We start from the raw sequence: 18,914 nt of genomic DNA on the forward strand, positions 1-18,914 counted from the left end.
AACCAAATAACCAAATCAACAAATGGGCCAAGGACTTAAACAGACACTTCTCAGAAGAGGATATACAACCAATCAACAAATATATGAAAAAATGTTCATAATCTCTAGTAAATAGAGAAATGCAAATCAAAACTACTCTAAATATCATCTCACTTCAGTCAGAATGGCAAACAACAATAAGTGTTGGTGAGGATGTGGGGTAAAAGGCACACTCATACATTGCTGGTGGGAATGCAAATTGGTATAGTCAATATGGAAAGCAGTATGGAGATTCCTTGGAAATCTGGGAATAGAACCACTATTTGACCCAGCTATCCCTCTCCTTGGTTTATATTCAAAAGACTTAAAAATAGTCACATTAATGTTTATAGCAGCACAATTCACCATAGCTAAACTGTGGAGCCAACCTAGATGGCCTTCAGTTGATGAATGGATAAAAAAAATGTGGCATTTATACACAATGGAATTTTACTCAGCAATAAAAGAGAATAAAATCATGTCATTTGCAGGTAAATGGATGGAGTTAGAGAATATAATGCTAAGTGAAGTTAGCTAATCCCCCCAAATTAAATGCTGAATGTTTTCTCTGACATCAGGAGGCTGACTCATAGTGGGGCAGGGAGGGGGAGCATGGGAGGAACAGAGGAACTCTAGATAGGGCAGAGGGGTGGGAGGGAAAGGGAGGGGGCAGGGATTAGCAAGGATGATGGAATGTGATGGATATCATTATCCAAAGTACATGTATGAAGACATAAATTAGTGTCAACATACTTTATATACAACAAGAGATATGAAAAATTGTGCTGTGTGCATATAATAAGAATTGTAATGCGTTCTGCTCATTTATTTTTTAAAAAAATCAATAAAAATTTTTTTTAAAAAAATCATTATAATGGCTCATTAATACTATGAAACTTACCAGAATACGTAACACACAAAACCTATCATGAAACATTCCCAATGCTGTGTGTGAGGCTGGCATATTAGTGTGTCACTTGCAAATCAGTATGCGGAATTCTAATTCCCAGTATTATGCTATTTAGAGGTGAGACCTCTAGGAGCCATAAAGGTGAAGGCCTCATGAATGAAACTGGTGCCCTTCTGAGAAAGATGCTGGAGAGCTCCCTTGCCCTTCAGCCATGTGACACCAGCGGGTGCTGCCTGTGAACCTGGAGCCAGGCCTTCACCAGACACCAAATCTTCCAGGGCCTCGATTGTGGACTCTCCAGACTCCAAACTGTGAGAAATACATTTCTTTCTTTCTTTTTGATTGTTTGTTTCTTTCTTTTTAGTCACCCAATGTGAATGCCACTGAAGTGTGAAAGCCACTTTGGAACTGGGTAATGGTGGGGGCGGAAGAGTTCTAAGTGCAGACTGGGAAAAGCCTGAGGTTCGTGAATAGACTGAGGACGATTCTGGAGAGGGCTCAGGAGGAACGGAGAAGAGCCGCAGAGAAAGCCTGCCTTCTTAGAGGGCATGTTTTCAGACGGTTGGCAAGAGAATGGGAGGTCAGGGCCATTCTGCCTAGAACTCAGTGGAATGAGACTCGTGTCTCTGCACGTGGAGGAGAGGCAAGGCTTGGTGTGAACTGGCAAGGGCCTGCCTGAACTGTGTGTACATCCTTATGGTTTTGGAAGTAGAACTTGTGAAGAGTGAAACTGGATATTCAGCTGAGGTGATTTAGCTAAGCAAAATTTTAGAGGAATCTCCCCATTCCCTTTGCCTCTCATAGTAAAATAGGAGAGGAGAGAAACGATTTAAAGATGGAAATTTTAATTCAAAGAGAAGCAGAAAATGAAAGGCTCAGAAAATTCTCAGTCTATACATATGGAGAAGAGTGAGAAAATGTATTTGTGGGGAGAACATGAAGAGTGTGGCTGAACATCGGCTTGATGAAATTTGTAGGGATTCATCATCTCCCCTGAAACTCGGAGAAGCTCAGAATTCTCCCAGACAATGAAACAGTTGGACCTGAAGGCCATTCGGCAGTCCTCAGAGCTGCCCCTCCCATCACAGGGCTGCTGGGGCAGGACAGCTTCAAAGGTGGAGCCCTGGGCCACTGCTCATTGCAGGCTCTGCTCCCTGCACTCTGGCGCTGTGCTTCTAAGCCAGCTGGGGCCCTGATGGGTTCTGGTGCAATGCAGAAACTATAATGTTGAGGAAAGAACATTGGCTTCCGATAAAGCCTTGGATTTAACACCCACCTCTGGCACATATTAGCTGTGTGAGCTTGGAAAAATGACGTTTCCATTTTATTTCTTCATAGATATAATAACATGTTCTCTCTCTTAAAATCTTACAGGATTGTGATTATGATTATAAAATCAATATATCAAAAAGATGCCAGGGGTTTTTATAGTGACTTGGTAAGAGTAAGCCCTTGCCTCTCTCTCAAGCCACTCTGCCTCGTAGGAGTCATGTTAATTGAGCTGTATGTTATTATAATTTGCTTAGCATTGAGCTGAGGTCGGAAGAAAGGCTGAGGTGCATGAGATTCCAGCTGCTAAAGACGGATTACGTGCTATGGAATGTTAATGTTGGAGACCTTTAAAGTTTAATCTAGTATGAGCCACCATCAAACAAAGAATCTCACCAGATGGTATCTTTGAAAGATTGTTTTCCGGCTGCAGTTGTGATAATTCTAGCAATGAAAACTAACTTAGAAAAAAGGTCTTTTCTATCTGGGCAGTTAGTTTAACCAGTTCTTGTTGAGGTAGGCACTGTACTAGGAGCTAACTCAGAAGGCTGGATTGTCAAATGAGACTCACATGAATCAGAGGTATCCCCCAGGTTCAAGGTGTACTGATACTTTCGTGCATTTGCCCAACCAACTCACACAGGTAAAACAGGGAGAAGTCTAAGACATTCCCTGTGGTTCTCTGGCTCTATCCTTCAAGAATCAAATATGAACCCCGCATAAATGTGAGCTTTGTGGTTACTGCACACAGTAGGCAGCATCTTTCCTTAGGTGTTCTGCTCACTGGGAGAGAAGTGGATCTCAGGCCAGTGACTTGAATTCCTTTCTCCCCACTAGGCAGGGAACAAGTCATACAAGGTCTCTGCCTTTATTCAATTGACTGAGGAGAGAAGAGGAGATCATCAGACAGTTTACTGAGTGCTGATGGAGAATATATTTCCACTGTGGCTCAATGTCATCCTTGGAAAAAGCAACCCAACAGTGACTGCAATATGGAGCATCTGTCCTGGAAAGATTTGATTTGGAATTCGTGTTTAAAGCCATTCTTATTTCCTTTCAGCCACGGCATTTAAATACACATGAATTGATATTTTTTTTGTGTGTGCCATTCTTGTACTTCAGCTTCAGCTGCTCTGGAAGATGATCATTTGGGAGAGCTACCAAGGTCATTGTAAGTGAATTTTATGCTTGCTGAGTAGCCTATGCTTTGATATAGACCACTCCATAAAGAATCCAAATGAATTGAAAATCCATTTAGCTCTTTCCAACCATGATAGTAACAGATATATTGTCAGAAATTGATTTTATTTATGTGCATGCTGAAGGGCAGGGATGGAGAATGTCATGGGAGCAGAGAAGAGGGACATGCCAGTCACAGTCACTTGGATTGAGCCTTAAGATATAAGCAGAAAATGGCCAAATCATGAAGAGAAGACATTTCACGCAGAAGCAAGGCAATGGGAATAAACAGCTTGCCAAACTACAAGCAGTTTGGTCTTTGCTGATCATTAAATGCCGGGCAGGGCTGGGGATTTTGGAGCTAGCGTTTACGGCAGAAACCAGAAAGATCATGAGGAAACTCTAGGAGCCACAAGCCCTTGGGTTTTCTCTTGTAAACATGTTGGAGTAGGATGCAATGCAGTTGGTTTATTGCCAATGAGCTAGGATGCTGGTAAGTTTTTTTCTCTTATTGAGATTAAATATGCCATCCTATTATTTCTGACCATTGGTTTTAGTCCTACTCTTCAAGCTGGTAAGAACAATATCTAATTTCTCTCCATTCTGACAGCCTCAGACATTTGAAGACAGATTCTGTGTTCTCTTTGAGTCTTTCCAAGGGTCATATCTTCATGTGACATGAATTCCAGATTCCTCACCATCATGATCCTTTGAAATTGGCATCTATCGAGTGCCAGAATTCAGGGATTGGTAGATAGGTCCGGTCTTTGGGGCTAAGGAAAGGGAAGCAATTCAGTCTTGGAGGCTAAGAAACTGGCTGCTTCACCCTCCACTATGTTAGTCACTGCGGTACCAGTAAAACAAAAATACTTGACACTGGCTACTTATGAGCTAAAGAGAGGTTTATTTTGGTTCACAGTTCTGGAGTTTCTGGATCCCACTGTTTTGGGTGTCTGGCAAGGAAAGTACCCAGATAGTAAGCACCCATTATGGCGGGAACACATGTTGGAGTGAGTGTTTATATCTCGAGCCAGGAAACAGAGAGGGGTGAGGAACAATGATGGTGCAGCCATCCCCTCCAAAGATTTAAGGCAGTCTCTGATCTAGGCTCTGATTCTTAAAGGTCTCCAAAAACTTTCATCCTGAAGACCTGGCCTTTAACACATGGGCTGTTGGGGGACATTCAGCAGTGAAGCTACAGACCCCACTGGATCTCTGTGGAATTCTCATTTGCTATATGAATTCAGTTGCTTGCGCCTTTCATATCCAGATACGATTTTCTCAGCGTTTCACTAATTTCAAGGAAATATTTGAAATCCCTCACCAAGTTTCTATGTGTTTTCTGAATGTGCTTCCCAGGTATCCCTACTTTCTGGTGTTTCTACTATTATGTGTACTGTACCTGCATGTTCACACAACTTCATGTCTACAACAGTACTTTGAACTTGATAGGTGACCAATAAATATTTGTGGAATGAACGAATGGACTCATTCTGGCAAAATCCAGCCTGTTCACTGGTTTCTCTGTGACTTCAAGAATTTAAGAAGAATTTATTGCAGATTGATGGTCTCAACAAAGTAAGGCAGCAATTTCCTGCTCTTTGTTCCTTTTCTCTTCCTGCTCTCATGTCCTCCTTTCTCCATTGTTCCTTGGAAGCTGCATATTTTTTTCTTTCTATAAGAAATGACAATTCAGGTCTCCCAAGCTCCTTCGAAGGTTGCTTATTTAGTACATCTATGAAGAACAATGGTGTATTGGTGAATGCCTAATGGTTGGTTCTCCTGAAATTCCTATCATGGCTGATTTCAGTGACGTGTGGTCACTGAAAGTGGAGCTGGGAACACATCTGCTAGATTCGTTTTTGGGAACTGATATGGGCTGCCTCTGGCACTCCAGTGAAAGGGCTCACCTTGTAAGGGATCTACCCACCTTAAAGGACGGTTGAGATCACAAAAATCTACTTGATTTTCTGTTGCTACATTAAAAAATTATTTAGCATAAACTGTACTTTCAAAGCTGAACTGTCCATGTTTAACTAGTGCTCAAGTAACGAACTGGGAAAAGTGCTGCCCCCTAGAGGGCATTTTGATTTTTTTGAGTCTCTGGTTTTGGTTGTAGCAGTAACTGTGATGCTATGGACGTGAGCCAGCAATGGTCAGGAATGCTCAATATTCTACCAGTGAAAGACAGTCCTCAACAAGAAAGAAGCGTCCTGTCCTCAAAATGTATGGCACAATCCTCGGCCGATTCTGCAGGACACCATGCCTCCCACAGCTTGGCTTTCTACCTGATCATGGTCCTTCATGTTCTGCTAAACTTTTGTGAGGGAAATAATCTTACCCTGCTGCTTACAGGAAGAGGAAGTCCTGTGCTTAATGACAGATGCTTGTTTTATTCCTAAGTGATTGAAATCAAATGCATTGGAATGAAACTTTTTTTTTCCCTATTAACCTTTAGCAGCATTTATAATGACCATGTTAAATCAAACCTCATTACAATGTAATGGGGCCTGACTGAAATACTGCAGGTATGATGCTGAATAATTTCATAAATTATTAAATGGTAATTGAAAGTAATATGGCAGAATACATTTTACTCTTGAGAGAGAAATACAGAAGACTTTGGAGGGAAATAAAGTTGGTTAAAATATAGCATACAGGAAAAGTTGGAGGCAGGGCAGAGAGGAAGGGAGGCAGAAGAGCTGAACATAGGCTGTAATTTTTGGCACTGTGTTAAAATGCATCCTGTTGACACTGAGATTACTCTGGCTGGTTGAGAGGTGTGGCCTCCTTTTTCAACATTGCAGGCTCCTGGATTCCTCTCACTTCCTCTTCCCAGGTGCCTAGTCATCAGGGCTCAAGAATAAATTCAAATTATTTTTTAATACCATCTCTCTAATGTCATGTCTTTGTTTCAGCTACAATTAAATTCAAGCCCTTTTTCCAAAAACTTTCCAGAAGCTTTATTCTAAATAATACCAATCTCTAAGGCCATTAATGCTTTCTGTGAAAACTAAAATAGTAAAGAGCACAGATGATTGACAGGGAGGAGAAATTCCTCATTATCCCTTGCAACATTCACTAGAGGAGGTGTGTTCCTTCAGATCCGCAGATGTTATGCTTTATAAGTTTATTTTTCCAACATAGATTCATTTACATCTGTATTGTTCTGCAATTTGCTATTCTCATTTTATATAACAGCCTAAGCTATAATATAAAGACTCTCCTCCTTCTTCATTTCATGGACAGAACTTGCAATAAATCAAACATTTGATTTTCACGTCCAATACATGTAGATCTAAACTTTAGGATATTTAAAATACATAGTAAATGTTTAAATACATAGTAAATGTAATGTTTAAAGAATATACTGTAGCCAGGCATGGTGGCACACACCTGTAATCCCAGTGACTCTGGAGGCTGAGAAAGGAAGATTGCGAGTTCAAAGCTAGGTTCAGCAAAAGCGAGACCCTAAGCAACTCAGTGAGATCCTGTCTCTAAATAAAATACAAAATAGGGATTGGGATATGGCTCAGTGGTTGTGTGACCCTGAGTTCAATCCCCAGTACCAAAAAACAAACAAAGCAAAGCAAAACAAAACAAAAGCATATATTGTAAAGTGAATAAAATTTTAGTGTAGATATAATTTATGAGTTTTTCTTCCAAATGAACATACCCATGTAACTTCTATTTAAGATATAAATTTTCACTACTCTTGAATTCTCCCTCCTATGCCTCTCAGTAATTAACCATCCTCCCTGAATGTAACTACTGTTCTGAATTCTATCACCATAGGTTGTTTTTACTTTTACTGAGATTAATATAATTTGAATAAATTGAATCAAACTCTGTGTCTTGATTTCTTTTTTTCTTTTTGTTATGGCTAGGAAACTATTCTACTCCATTGCATGGAATACTAGTCTATTTTATTGTTATATAATATTTCATTAAATGATTATGCAATAATTTATAAAGTCATTCTGCTTTAGATGGACTTTTAGATTGTTATTTTGGGCTACTGTGAATAATGTCATTATACACATGTATCTTTTGATGAATACATATACATATATGTTATATATATTTATTCATATACATTTTTTTCTTGGATACATATGTGGAAGTGAAATTACTGTGACAAATTGTGTGCATGTTCAGCATTAATTGCTGCTGCCAGCAGTTCTTCAAAGGAATTCTAAGAAATTTGTACTTCTACAGGTTGTGCAGAAGTGTTCCAGTTGCTCTATGCCTTTGTCAACACGTGGTATAACATTTCAAAGAGACTTAAACTGTATTCAGTGTTGTGACTGTCTATGGTAATTCATTGTGGCTTTAGTTTACATTTCCTTCAGGACCAGGATGCTAAATACATTTTCATGTACTCATTACCCATTTGGGTCGCCTCCTTTGAGAAGTGCCTGGACAACTGCTCTGACTATATTTTATTGGGTTCTCTTCATTCACACAGATGTGCAGTAATTATGTTTGGTAATTCTGGGGATCAAACCCAGGTCCTCATAGACCTAGTGGTAGAGCTAAGCAAGTGCTCTACTACTAAGCTACCTGCCTACCCCTGGGTTAGTCCTTAACATATTCTGAATATAAACACATCATTCGATGTAGGTATTATAAATGTCTTCTCCCACTTTGCAATTCACCCTTATACGTTTCAAGGTATCTCATTGTCCAATTGATCTCCATATTCTTTTATGCTTAATGTTTTCAGTGTTCTGTCAAAGAAATATTTGTCTACTTCAATGAAGCTTTTATCTTCTATAAGTGTTATTTTTTACGAGTAATAATTAGGTCTGTAATGCATCTAAAATGGATTTTTGTGTATGGTGTGAAGAAAAGGGTAAGGTTAATTGACTTAGCAGCACTTATTGAAAAGATGCTTCTTCTACTGCCTATCATGGACAGAACTTGCAATAAATCAGAAATATGTAGAAATGTGCTCTGGTTCTTGAGTATTTTGTTCCTTTAGTACATTGTTTATCTTATTTCCAATAGCAGAAAACTACCAATGAGTATGATAGTTTTCTGCATTGGTATCTGGTAATGTACATCTTTTAAAACTTTGATCTTCTTTAAGATTATATTCACTGTTCTTTACCTTTATTTCTACATTTATTTTCATAAATATGATTTCATTAATTTTTAATGAAGTTTTTGTTGCAATTAAATCTATAATTCAGTTTGGGATAAACCAGTATCTTTAGAATATTAAGTCCTTTTTCCCATGAACAAAGTAACTGAGTAACCAAGTTTCTTTGAGTGTTTTTTTTATAGATCCACTGGTGAAAAATTATTTCTATTTTTTATTTCTATAAATATGTAGTTGGTCTTTATTTTGAAAGATATTCTTACTGTATGGACAGAAGCCTTCTAGACTGTTAAGTTATATTTGTTCAGTATTTAAAAATTCATTATGTTGTCTTTTGCTTTCACAACTTCTGTGAAGAAGTTAGAAGAAATATTTTTTCACTTTTAAGATTTTCACTTAATATTTTGCAACAAAATATTTATAATGTTCCTTTCATGGTGTGTGTGTGTGTGTGTGTGTGTGTGTGTGTGTGTGTTTTCAAGCTATGTTGTTTAGGTTCTGAGATAATCTTGAATCTGTGGTTTTCTGTCTTTTTCTGGCTTGGGAATACTTTGAGCCAAAGTACAGATACATTTTTAATCAATTCTCTTTCTCTGGGACTCCAATTATACATATGTTGGACCTTTTCTCCATGTTTCTGATATTTCTTTTACTTTTTTTCTCTGTATTTATTTTTCCATTCTGTGCATAGATACAGATTTTTAAAACATCTGTGTTACAGTTCATTAGTTCCCTACTTTTTTTTTTTTTTGTAAATCTGCCTTTGTATTTTAATTTCAGCTCTTATGTTTGTAAGTTTTGGAATTTCTCATGAGTTTTTGTAAAAAAAAATGTGTATTTAGAATTAGCTGGGTGAACTCTAGATGATCATGGTTTTCTTGGCAACATCCAAAGCATCCTGCCTATTTCTTCTTTTCTCCATCAGGCTGGTCAGGGTGTTTACCTTGGCTATGTTGGTGTCATAGAGTCTTTTCAAGGCCTATTTGATTTGGCATTGTGGCCTTGACATCCACAATGAGCACAGGTGTATTGTTGCCTTGGGTCTCCTGCACAGTACACTCAATGGTCAGGGGGAACTTGGGGTAGAATAAAGGCCTAGGAACTTGATTTTTCCTGGGGTCTGTCTTCTAAGGATACTTTGCTGTCGAGTGTCTTGGGCTGCCAGAGGTTGTGATGTGCAGATCTTCTTTTTTTGTGGCTGTGGACACCTTTATGCTTTGTCTTCTCAGCCTCCAGAATCTTTGTCTTTGTCTTTGGGAGGGGCAGGAATTTCTTTCTTTACTTTTGCTGCCGTCTTGGTGAAAAGGCATGTTATTTTTCTGATATCAGTTTTTAGATGGTAATACTCTCTATACTATCATATTTTAATGAATTCATTAATGATAATTTCTTTAAAGTCATTTTGAAAACCCAGGTATATAATTATCTTTGGGTGAGTTTCTATTGTCTATGTTTTCTTTTAGGTTTTAGAATAAGTTTTGATTAGTGCATTATAGTCATACATAATATTCTTGTATTAACCACAGCATGGAGCACAATTTGCTCCATTTCAGTCCACAGTACTTCCTCTTTTTCTCCATTTCTCTTTTTTCCCCTCCTCAACTCTACTAGTCTTATTTCTATTTATTTACTGTTTTAAATTGATACTTTGTAGATATGAATATAGGTGAATTCATTATAGCATACTCTTATACGTACACTACTTTATTTAATCAATTTTATGCTACATTTCCTCCTTTTTTCCATACCTCCTACCTTCCTGAATCATTATTCCTCTCTTCTACCAATCTGCCTTCTATTTTCATGCCCCACATCCCCCTTATTTTTTCTCTAGCTTCTACATACAAGAGAAAACATTTGACTTTTGACTTTTCTGAGTCTGGCTTATTTTAGTTAGTGTGATATTCTCCAGTTCCATCCATTAACCAGCAAATAAAACAATTTTGCTCTTCTTTATAACTGAGTAAAACTCCATTCTGTATATACCCTTTTTTTTTTTATCCATTCTTCTGTTGACAGGCACCTAAGCTGGGTCCATAACTTGGTTATTGTGAATTGGGCTGCTATAAACATCACTATAGTATGCTGAGTTTAGTTCTTTTGCTTTTTTATTATTTATTCTTTCATGTTGATATGATTTTCAATCTTTTATTAAATGCCCAATAGTTTATAGAAAATCTTAGAGGCTCTGGGTGATGCTACTAAGCTGGAGGGGGATTTACCTTTTTTCCTAGCAAAATACAGAATACGGGAAGTACCTCTTGATTCAAATAAGTCTGGTGTAGAGCTTTATTAGGGATCATGTTTTAATGTGTTCCCTTACTTCTTAGGAATAGCCTCTAAATGTCCTCAGCTGAAGACCTGGTTTTCTAATAGGGTCTTTCTCCTGGTAGGATGCTGGACTCCACTTTTTCTCTGTTCACACCTGAAGGCTGTTTAAATATCTACTTAGCTTTGTAGCCTCTTTGCTGCTGCTTCTGCTTGCTGTTTTTATTATGTAGCTCCAAGACTGCCTGGTTTGGGGGTCAGAAATAATTGGGGAGAGGGATCAAATGCAATTGGGGATTCACTTTTCTGTGGTGCCCTTTCCTCTGTGATCTGGGCTTTTCCAGTTCTGGCTGCCTTAAACATTTTTTTTTTCTAATTTTTTTTTTAGTTGTAGATGAACGAGTACATTTATTTTGTTTATTTATTTTTATGTGATGCTGAGGATTGAACCCAGTGCCTCACATATGCAAGGCAAGCACTCAACTGCTGAGCCACAACCTCATTCTTAATTCTAACTTTTGTCTTCCTAGATCAGTGAGACTGCTACACACTCTACACCACTGCTTTATGTTATCCTCTTGCCTCTTGCTGCAGATTGGCAAGACACCAAAGGGGATAAAAAGTGACATTGGAAGTAAGGCTCATCTTTGTATTTTTCCTTTCTCTCTGGAATTCTGACATCCCAATTCTAATCTACCTTAAGTGGTTCTCTAATGCCTTCCAGAAATATTGTTTTTTTTTTTATTCCTGAACTTTAAAAAAATAATCTTTTATGTTTTTGGAACATTTCAGGTTCACAGAAGAATCGAATAGAAGCTACAGAGATTTCTCATATATTTACTGGCCCTAGATATGCACAATCTGTTCATTATCAACCTCCCACCCCAGAGGATACTGTTTTTTATAACTGCTGAAGCTACATTAACACTTTGTTATCTCCCAGAGTCCATAGTTCATAGTACAGTTCCCTCTTGGTGTTTTACATCCTATGAGTTTTGACAAATGTATAATTACATGTATTTACGTTATATTATTACACAGAGTAAATTTCCTGTCCCCCAAATCCCCTGTGCTCCACCTATTAATCTCTTTTTACTCTTGAATCCCCCCCAAACTACATATATTTCTACTATTTCTACAGTTTTGCCTTTTCCAGAATGTCCTATAATTGTGACCATCTAGTTTGTAGGCCTTATGGATTTTTTTCAGTTAATAAGGTGCATTTATGTTTTCTCCATATTCTTTCATAGAGCATTTCTTTTTTAAAAATATGGATATACCATATTTTAAAAATTCTGCTAACCTACTGAAAGACATCTTGGTTGCTTCCAAGGTTTGGCAATTATAAATGAAGTTGCTATAAATATTCATGCTCAGAATTCTGTGTGGTCATAAGTTTTCAACATCCTATCTGCTACCTTAGGTAAATGCCAAGTATCCCATGGAAGCATCTTTTTAAAAGACACTTAAACTTTTAGTTTTTTTTCAGTAAAAGAGCTAGTATGATATAAGCTACTCATAATAACTGGAACTGTTTTAATCATTTCAAAGTCAGAGAATTTCAAATCTTGAACATATCATGTAATTATTTAGTCTCTGTAAGAATTCTTTCTGGTCTTTATGCTTTTAGGAGCAATGCTGCACGGAAGATTTTATAAATTTTTGCAACTGCACAAATATTTCTCTAGGATAAATTGCTGGTGGTGAAATGACTGGAAATGATGTACATCAGGTTTGCCCATATGCTGTTGGCCAGAAATCAGTTTCATGGCTTCAACTAACTTCAGGGTGACCGGGAAGTGAAGACTTTAACAAGAGGAAGAGGAAATGGTGCCATGAGCAAACATTGCCTCTGCTCCTGCTTCCTAATTTACATTACCATTACATTATTCCTAATTACAATTTTTTTCATATTACATTATCACTTGGCTTATCCCAGAATGCCACTTTGAATGAACTTCTGATTTCCTACACACACATTAAGGGATAGAAGCTCAAGGGAAGACAGTTTTGTCTCGTATTTTCAATCTGTTTTTTTCTTCTTTTCTTTTTTTTACCTTATCCCGATTCTTACTTTTTCCTTTTTATTGACAGAAATAATGGGGAATGTTTCGGGGGGTCTAGCTTGCAGTTGGTTACAGATAGATGAACACTGTTATTGAGGCAAGCTCTCCCCAAACACTACTGTAGCTGATAAAGTAGAGGAAAGGGAGACAGAAAAATAGGGCTGGACATGGGTCCTACCACATCTTAGTAACGTGATCCTGGGCTACCTCGTCCACCTTTCTTTTCCTCTACGTTCTTAGAAATATCATATAGCTCTGATGGAAGGACAATGAATCCGTTATTGTGATTCACCTGTTTTTATTTAGAAAACCACTGGAAAGGACAGGGCTTGACTTTGGGAGCCCCTCAGCCATAAGGCGGCCCCAGGTTTGCACATGTGGGAAGAAGGAGCTCGTGCTGGTGTCCTGGACTGGAGAGCCGAGGATGCCTTCATCTCCAGCCCATTTTTATTTATTTGGAACCGTGCAGATCAATCTTTGTAGAAGCAGCAAACACTTCAGAGACATGACTTTAAGTGTTAAGTGCCTCCTCAGCTCCCTGCCAGAAGATCCAGTTTAGGGCCTGACAAGTGGGTCTCTTGAGAGTTGTTTGTTTTTAATCTGCAGTGAGAGGAACAGCCCTAATGGAAGGCCTGCAGCGGGGGGTTTCAGCACTCCTTAGGAAATGAGAATCCTTAAGCCCCTTACCTGGTTCTGTTGGGGTCATTAGCTTGTCCTCCCAGCACCAGGGGATTAACCAGCCCCATGAGAGAACCCATGTGGGCATCACCCCTGAGTGGCATGTCTACAGTGACATGACATCCACCACCACAGCAGACTATTCTTCATTTGAACGTAGACATCAAGAAACAAATTGTTTTGTTTTGGGGAAAGTTGGTCAAGCTATTGATGTCTCGTCTTCTCGTGCATAAACTGAGAAGAATAATAGTACCGGGAGGGAGGTAAATAGATCCTCATGAGGATTAAATGAGCTGATCCAGCAAAATAGGGCCTGGCACATAGTAAGCCCTATATTAATTCTAGATGGACTTGTTTTACATAGTCATGAATTATTCCATCATTTAATTTATATAACCCATAAGGTAGCTATTTTAATTTTATTCCCCTTTTACAGACAAAAAGATTAAAGACGGGAATATCAAGTAACTCATGCACATTAACCACATTTAATTGGAATTCAAAACCAGGGAGTTTGGATGAATAGGACCATATAATGAGGAAAATGTGATACTCAGCCCCAAAGAGTTATGTCATATAGCAACTGGGCATCCCAGGGTCACATGCCTCATGGTTCTGGTTTCTGTTTAACATTCTAGCTTTATCAAAGGAGGGGGATTGACAAAGGATACATAATTTTAAGAGAAAGGGATCTGGAGTCAGATAATTTTTTTATTCAAACTCAGATTCTACCTCTTATTAACTGTGTGACTTTTAGGTACTTAAGCTGTCTGAGTCCAACTTCCTTGGTCTATAAAATCCTAATAACACTGTTGAATATTAATTCATATAAGCTACTTAGCAAAGACCATGTTGTATTGTAAATTCTCAAAAAAGGGTTGACTATGGTGGTAATGTCCCAATACTTCTCCTCTCCATATTGACATCCTTTATCATTTAACCCATAGTGGCTGCCACTCAAGATTCAACAATATGACTTGCTTTGTTGCAAAGAAAGCGGTGGAGAGTTGGGAGCTGTGGTGCATGCCTGTTATCCCAGGTGTGTCTGAGGCAGGAGGATAGCAAATTCAAGGCCAGCCTCAGCAACTTAATGTGATACTCTCTCAAAACAAACAAACAAAAGTAAAAAATAAAAAGGGCTGAGGATGTAGTGCAGTGGTAAAGTGTCCTTCGGTTCAACCCCCAACAGGAAAAAAAAAAAGAAAGAGTGGAAATGACAGTGTGCCAGTGGCAAGTCCCTTGTATCTTGCTCACTGCCATGAGAAAGACCACAGGCTCACTTCCTGAGAACTAAGTGGCACGCAGAGCCCAGCTAGTTGTGCTGTGTGTGATGTGCAGAGCTGGTATTTGAATCTGATCCGTCTGATCCAGCGGTCTTGTCCATGCTGCATGTGTTTGAAGTATTAATCCTGCTGCAGGGAAATTTGGAGGGAAATTTGGGACAGATAAAAGGCAACTCTTTTTTTTTTTTTTGCATTAGACTGGAATACCAAGAAAGATGGCAGAATCGATGTATATTTAATCAAGATATAAATATAATGAAGAGTAATTTATAATGAAGAGTAATAATGAAGGAGAAAAGAACAGGGAAGTAAGTAGAAATTTTTCACTGAGGAGACAGAATAGGTTTTCCAAAATACACACAGGTGATGCAAGGTAGCTCTTCCATGATCACGTCTAAGCATAGCTTCCTTTTGTAATGCAGGAACCCCAATCTTGGGAAGTACATCTTCACTTCCTAGATTCACTGGGCTGCAGCAAGTAGGTGCAGGGCTGCTGGTGAGGGTCAGTGCTGCTTAGTGAAAAGTTGCATCCGCCTTTATCCTGAGTTTCTGGGAGGAAGACTAAAGGCTTGGGCTTTCTTTTGAATTAGGTTGTGCCTTTTTCATTTGTAAGCCCCTCAGAATGTACCTGATTTTATGCTAATGAGGTGCCTCAGGATGGGGGTTCCTTATGTTGGAGAGAAACACTGTGGCATTAGGAGATTGGCTTTGAGCCAGTTGGAGATTGAGTTGGAGCATCTGGCTGGTGTTTTATTCCTTCTGGCCTGTGCAACCATACCCATATAAACGGTGGACATTGAGAATTAGTGTGCACTTGGCTGTGTGTTGGTTGTTGATCACATTCATGTGTCTGAAGGATGACTTGTCCTGGAGGCTAAGAGAGAATACAGGGAGTATCTGCATTCAGGACTCTTTCAGACTTTACTCTGTTGAAGTTCATGAGAAGTAGTATCCTTTATTATTAAATTGTAACAGCAAGAAAAACATTTTCCTCAGTTCTGTGAGTCATTCAGAAAAATTATCAAACCAGAGGGGAGTCATGAAAACCCCCTGGATTTGCACCCCACTGATTGCAGTTCAGGTGGCCTGAGGATCCTGGAGTTTGCGGCTGCTGTTTACAGAGAGGGCAGTCTTGCTGGGGACTGTGCCTTTAACTTATAAAATCTGATGCCACTTTCATGTAGCTAGCACTACAGTATTGCAGCTGATCTAGATGGACTAAAATGCTTTTTATTTTGGAAAAACAAACTAATATTTTTATTACATGATAACAATAATGATAATAACAGTGCTTACATACCTTTATTAAAATTGGAATTTTCAGAAATCAAAATTTCCTTTATCCTCTACCCAATTTAATTTCCCTTCCTCTCAAAATGAACTCCTTTGCTTATTTTGTTATTCACTTTTCTCAGTTTTTTTAAAAATGCATTCGCATATGTATATGTCTTACAGAAAATATGAAGCGTTATTTTGTGTTTGGGGTTTATTTGACATGAAAAGTCTTGTATTTTTATAATTATCTGAAATTTTTTTTTCTCTTTTTCAGTTGATGACACTTTCTGGAGATCTAATATTAACAGTTGCATCATTAAAAATAAAACAAAGCAAAGTGTTTGCCTATTCCTTTGCTAATGGAGATGGTGGCTGATTTCTAATTTTAGTGGTTGTTCAAATGATGATGGACTACCCATGCTGTACTTCTTCCTTGGGCCCATGTGGGAACTCTCCTTCAGGAGGCTATCCCTGAACAAATCTGCTATGTGCCTTGGAAAATGCAACTGACCATCTGATTATCTTTGGACTCCATTTAAAATGACAGCTTGCTGATTTAGAATCCATTGCCAGAAGTTCTTGTAGTTGTGTACTAGGGGACAACGAGCTATAATTTTGTGGTAGGTGGGCTGGCTACTAAATTGACCAGCCAGGACACATAGATTTACCTCTGGCTAGAGGAAACCACTTTATTTTTTGCATATTATTAGTCATAAGCATTCATCAAGTATGATTTTTGTAGAGAATGAGTCAACCCATAGCCCTATTTTGTGTTTTATTCAAAGACAGGGTCCAACTCCATTGCTTAGTGCCTCACTTTTGCTGAGGCTGGCTTTGAACTCATGATCCTCTTGTCTCAGCCTCATGACCTGCTGGGATCACAGGCATGTGCCAGCATGCCTGGCTATAATTTCCCTTTCTTAAGACAGTTTCACAAATATTGCCACACAGGAATCAAGATTACATCAATGACAATCATTTATAGTCATGTTTAAACATCTGCAGAGTTTCTCCTAAGTTACAGGAATCACATGTTTGCACTTAATTCTCACACTATTCCCAAGAGATGAGCCCTGTTTTCACCCCCGCTCTCTCAGTAAGAGATCCTACACTCAGAGGCTGTTATTTGCTCAAAGTCTCATGGCTGGTAAGAAACATTGCCAGGATTTGTGCCCAGGCAGTCTGGTTTCCATTCTCCATCACTTACTACCCTACTCGTCATAAACTGAGATTTTCCCTTTACTCGTCCAATATTGTTTAATTCTCAAAATAACAGTTCAGGGTTAGAATGGCAAAACCTGTTTTTCTGATGAAGTCTCCAGCCTCAGCAAAGTTATTTTACCCAACACCACCAAGGGGAAGAATGAGCAGAAACCCTTCCTCTTTTTCACAATGCCAGAAAGGTCGCAAGCCAGAAAGCGAACTAGGAATGCAGAATGTTCTCTTTTCCTTGACTCTATCTTGCTCTTTTCTCAGTTTTACAACCTGGCAGGGCCTGTTTCCATTATTCCTTTGGAGAACGTGGATCAACACTGCCCTCAGGTTTTCTTGTCCCCTGTTTCTGCCCCCCAAATACAGCCAGAGCAATCTACATTTTAAAGTTGTCTCAAAGTTATGTTCAAATCTCCAGAGTTCTTGCAGCCTTAAGGTGCACTAGATCTAATTTTGAAGTGATTTATCATTGCAATTTGTGCTAATATCATTATAAATCATCAATTTTCATAGACTGAAGATCTGATTAATTCAAATGGACTCATTTACTTTAGATCAGTATGCACCACTGACTAACCACTACATTCATTTACACACATAATAAAAACAGATTATTGTATCCAAACAACTATCTACAGCAGGCAGCTTGAGTGGTATTGCCTGTTTCAGTACTGACAGGTTAGCTTGAGGCTAGTTTCTACAGTTTTTAAGAGTCAAGGGATGAGGTATCATGTCTGCTATAACATTATAGCAACAGGTCTTCAGATTCTGACTCTTACTATTATAACTGCCTGTACCGCCTCTGGGCACATTGACACAGTCAGACTTAGTTCCCCAATTAATGGAGAAATGACCATTATTCTCAGACTGCTTATTATATGCCTGACCCTGGACTTAGGACTTTGCATGTGGCAGTTCATGTAATCTCTAGAACAGCCCTATGAGGTAGGCATTAACATTATCACATTTTTCAGAGAAGAACAAAAGCTCAGAGAGACTAGGTAACTTGGCCAAGCTCAAATTACGGTTATAGCTAGCAAGTGTCAGAGACAGGAGTTGAAACCCAAAATGTCTGGCTGCTAAGTCCATGCTCTTAACTCCTCTGCTTGACAGCCTGGGCTCTATCAGAATCAAAGAATCAAAAGATTCTTAGAGATTCCATCTTAGTATTTCTTGCACTAATAGGTGAAGAGACACTCTCAGGGGCTGAAATCATGTCAAACGCTTCCTATGAAACTTCCAGATACCCAGTCCAATTCTAGAGTAGAGGCAGTTCCTACAGAACTGAAGTGGAAACTGCTAGTCGTTAATTTTACTCTGTAATAGAATTATCATGACATTAGGATAAAGATATTGGATTAACACTCTAGAATTGGAGAGCTGTGAGATGCTCTCCTTAGTCCAGTCATTGTGTACACAGACACTGGGGAGACTTAGTTCCTGCTTTGTGAAGTGGTAATCTTGTTCCCCTGACTGACTTTAGTCTGAGCCATGAGCTTCCCTGATACCTCTGCCTGACTCCAGGGGACAGTTTTGCAGGCAGTGCAGGCCCTCATTAGCCTGGTCCCCAAGAGCTAATCCAGCATAGGTCTTCCCAAGTGCTTTGCTACTGAAGGAGAGTCCAGGAAACAGGTCACCTGTTTCCAATCTAT

The sequence above is a fragment of the Ictidomys tridecemlineatus genome, chromosome 9 (genome assembly GCF_052094955.1).
Source record: "Ictidomys tridecemlineatus isolate mIctTri1 chromosome 9, mIctTri1.hap1, whole genome shotgun sequence".
Lineage (NCBI taxonomy): Eukaryota > Metazoa > Chordata > Mammalia > Rodentia > Sciuridae > Ictidomys > Ictidomys tridecemlineatus.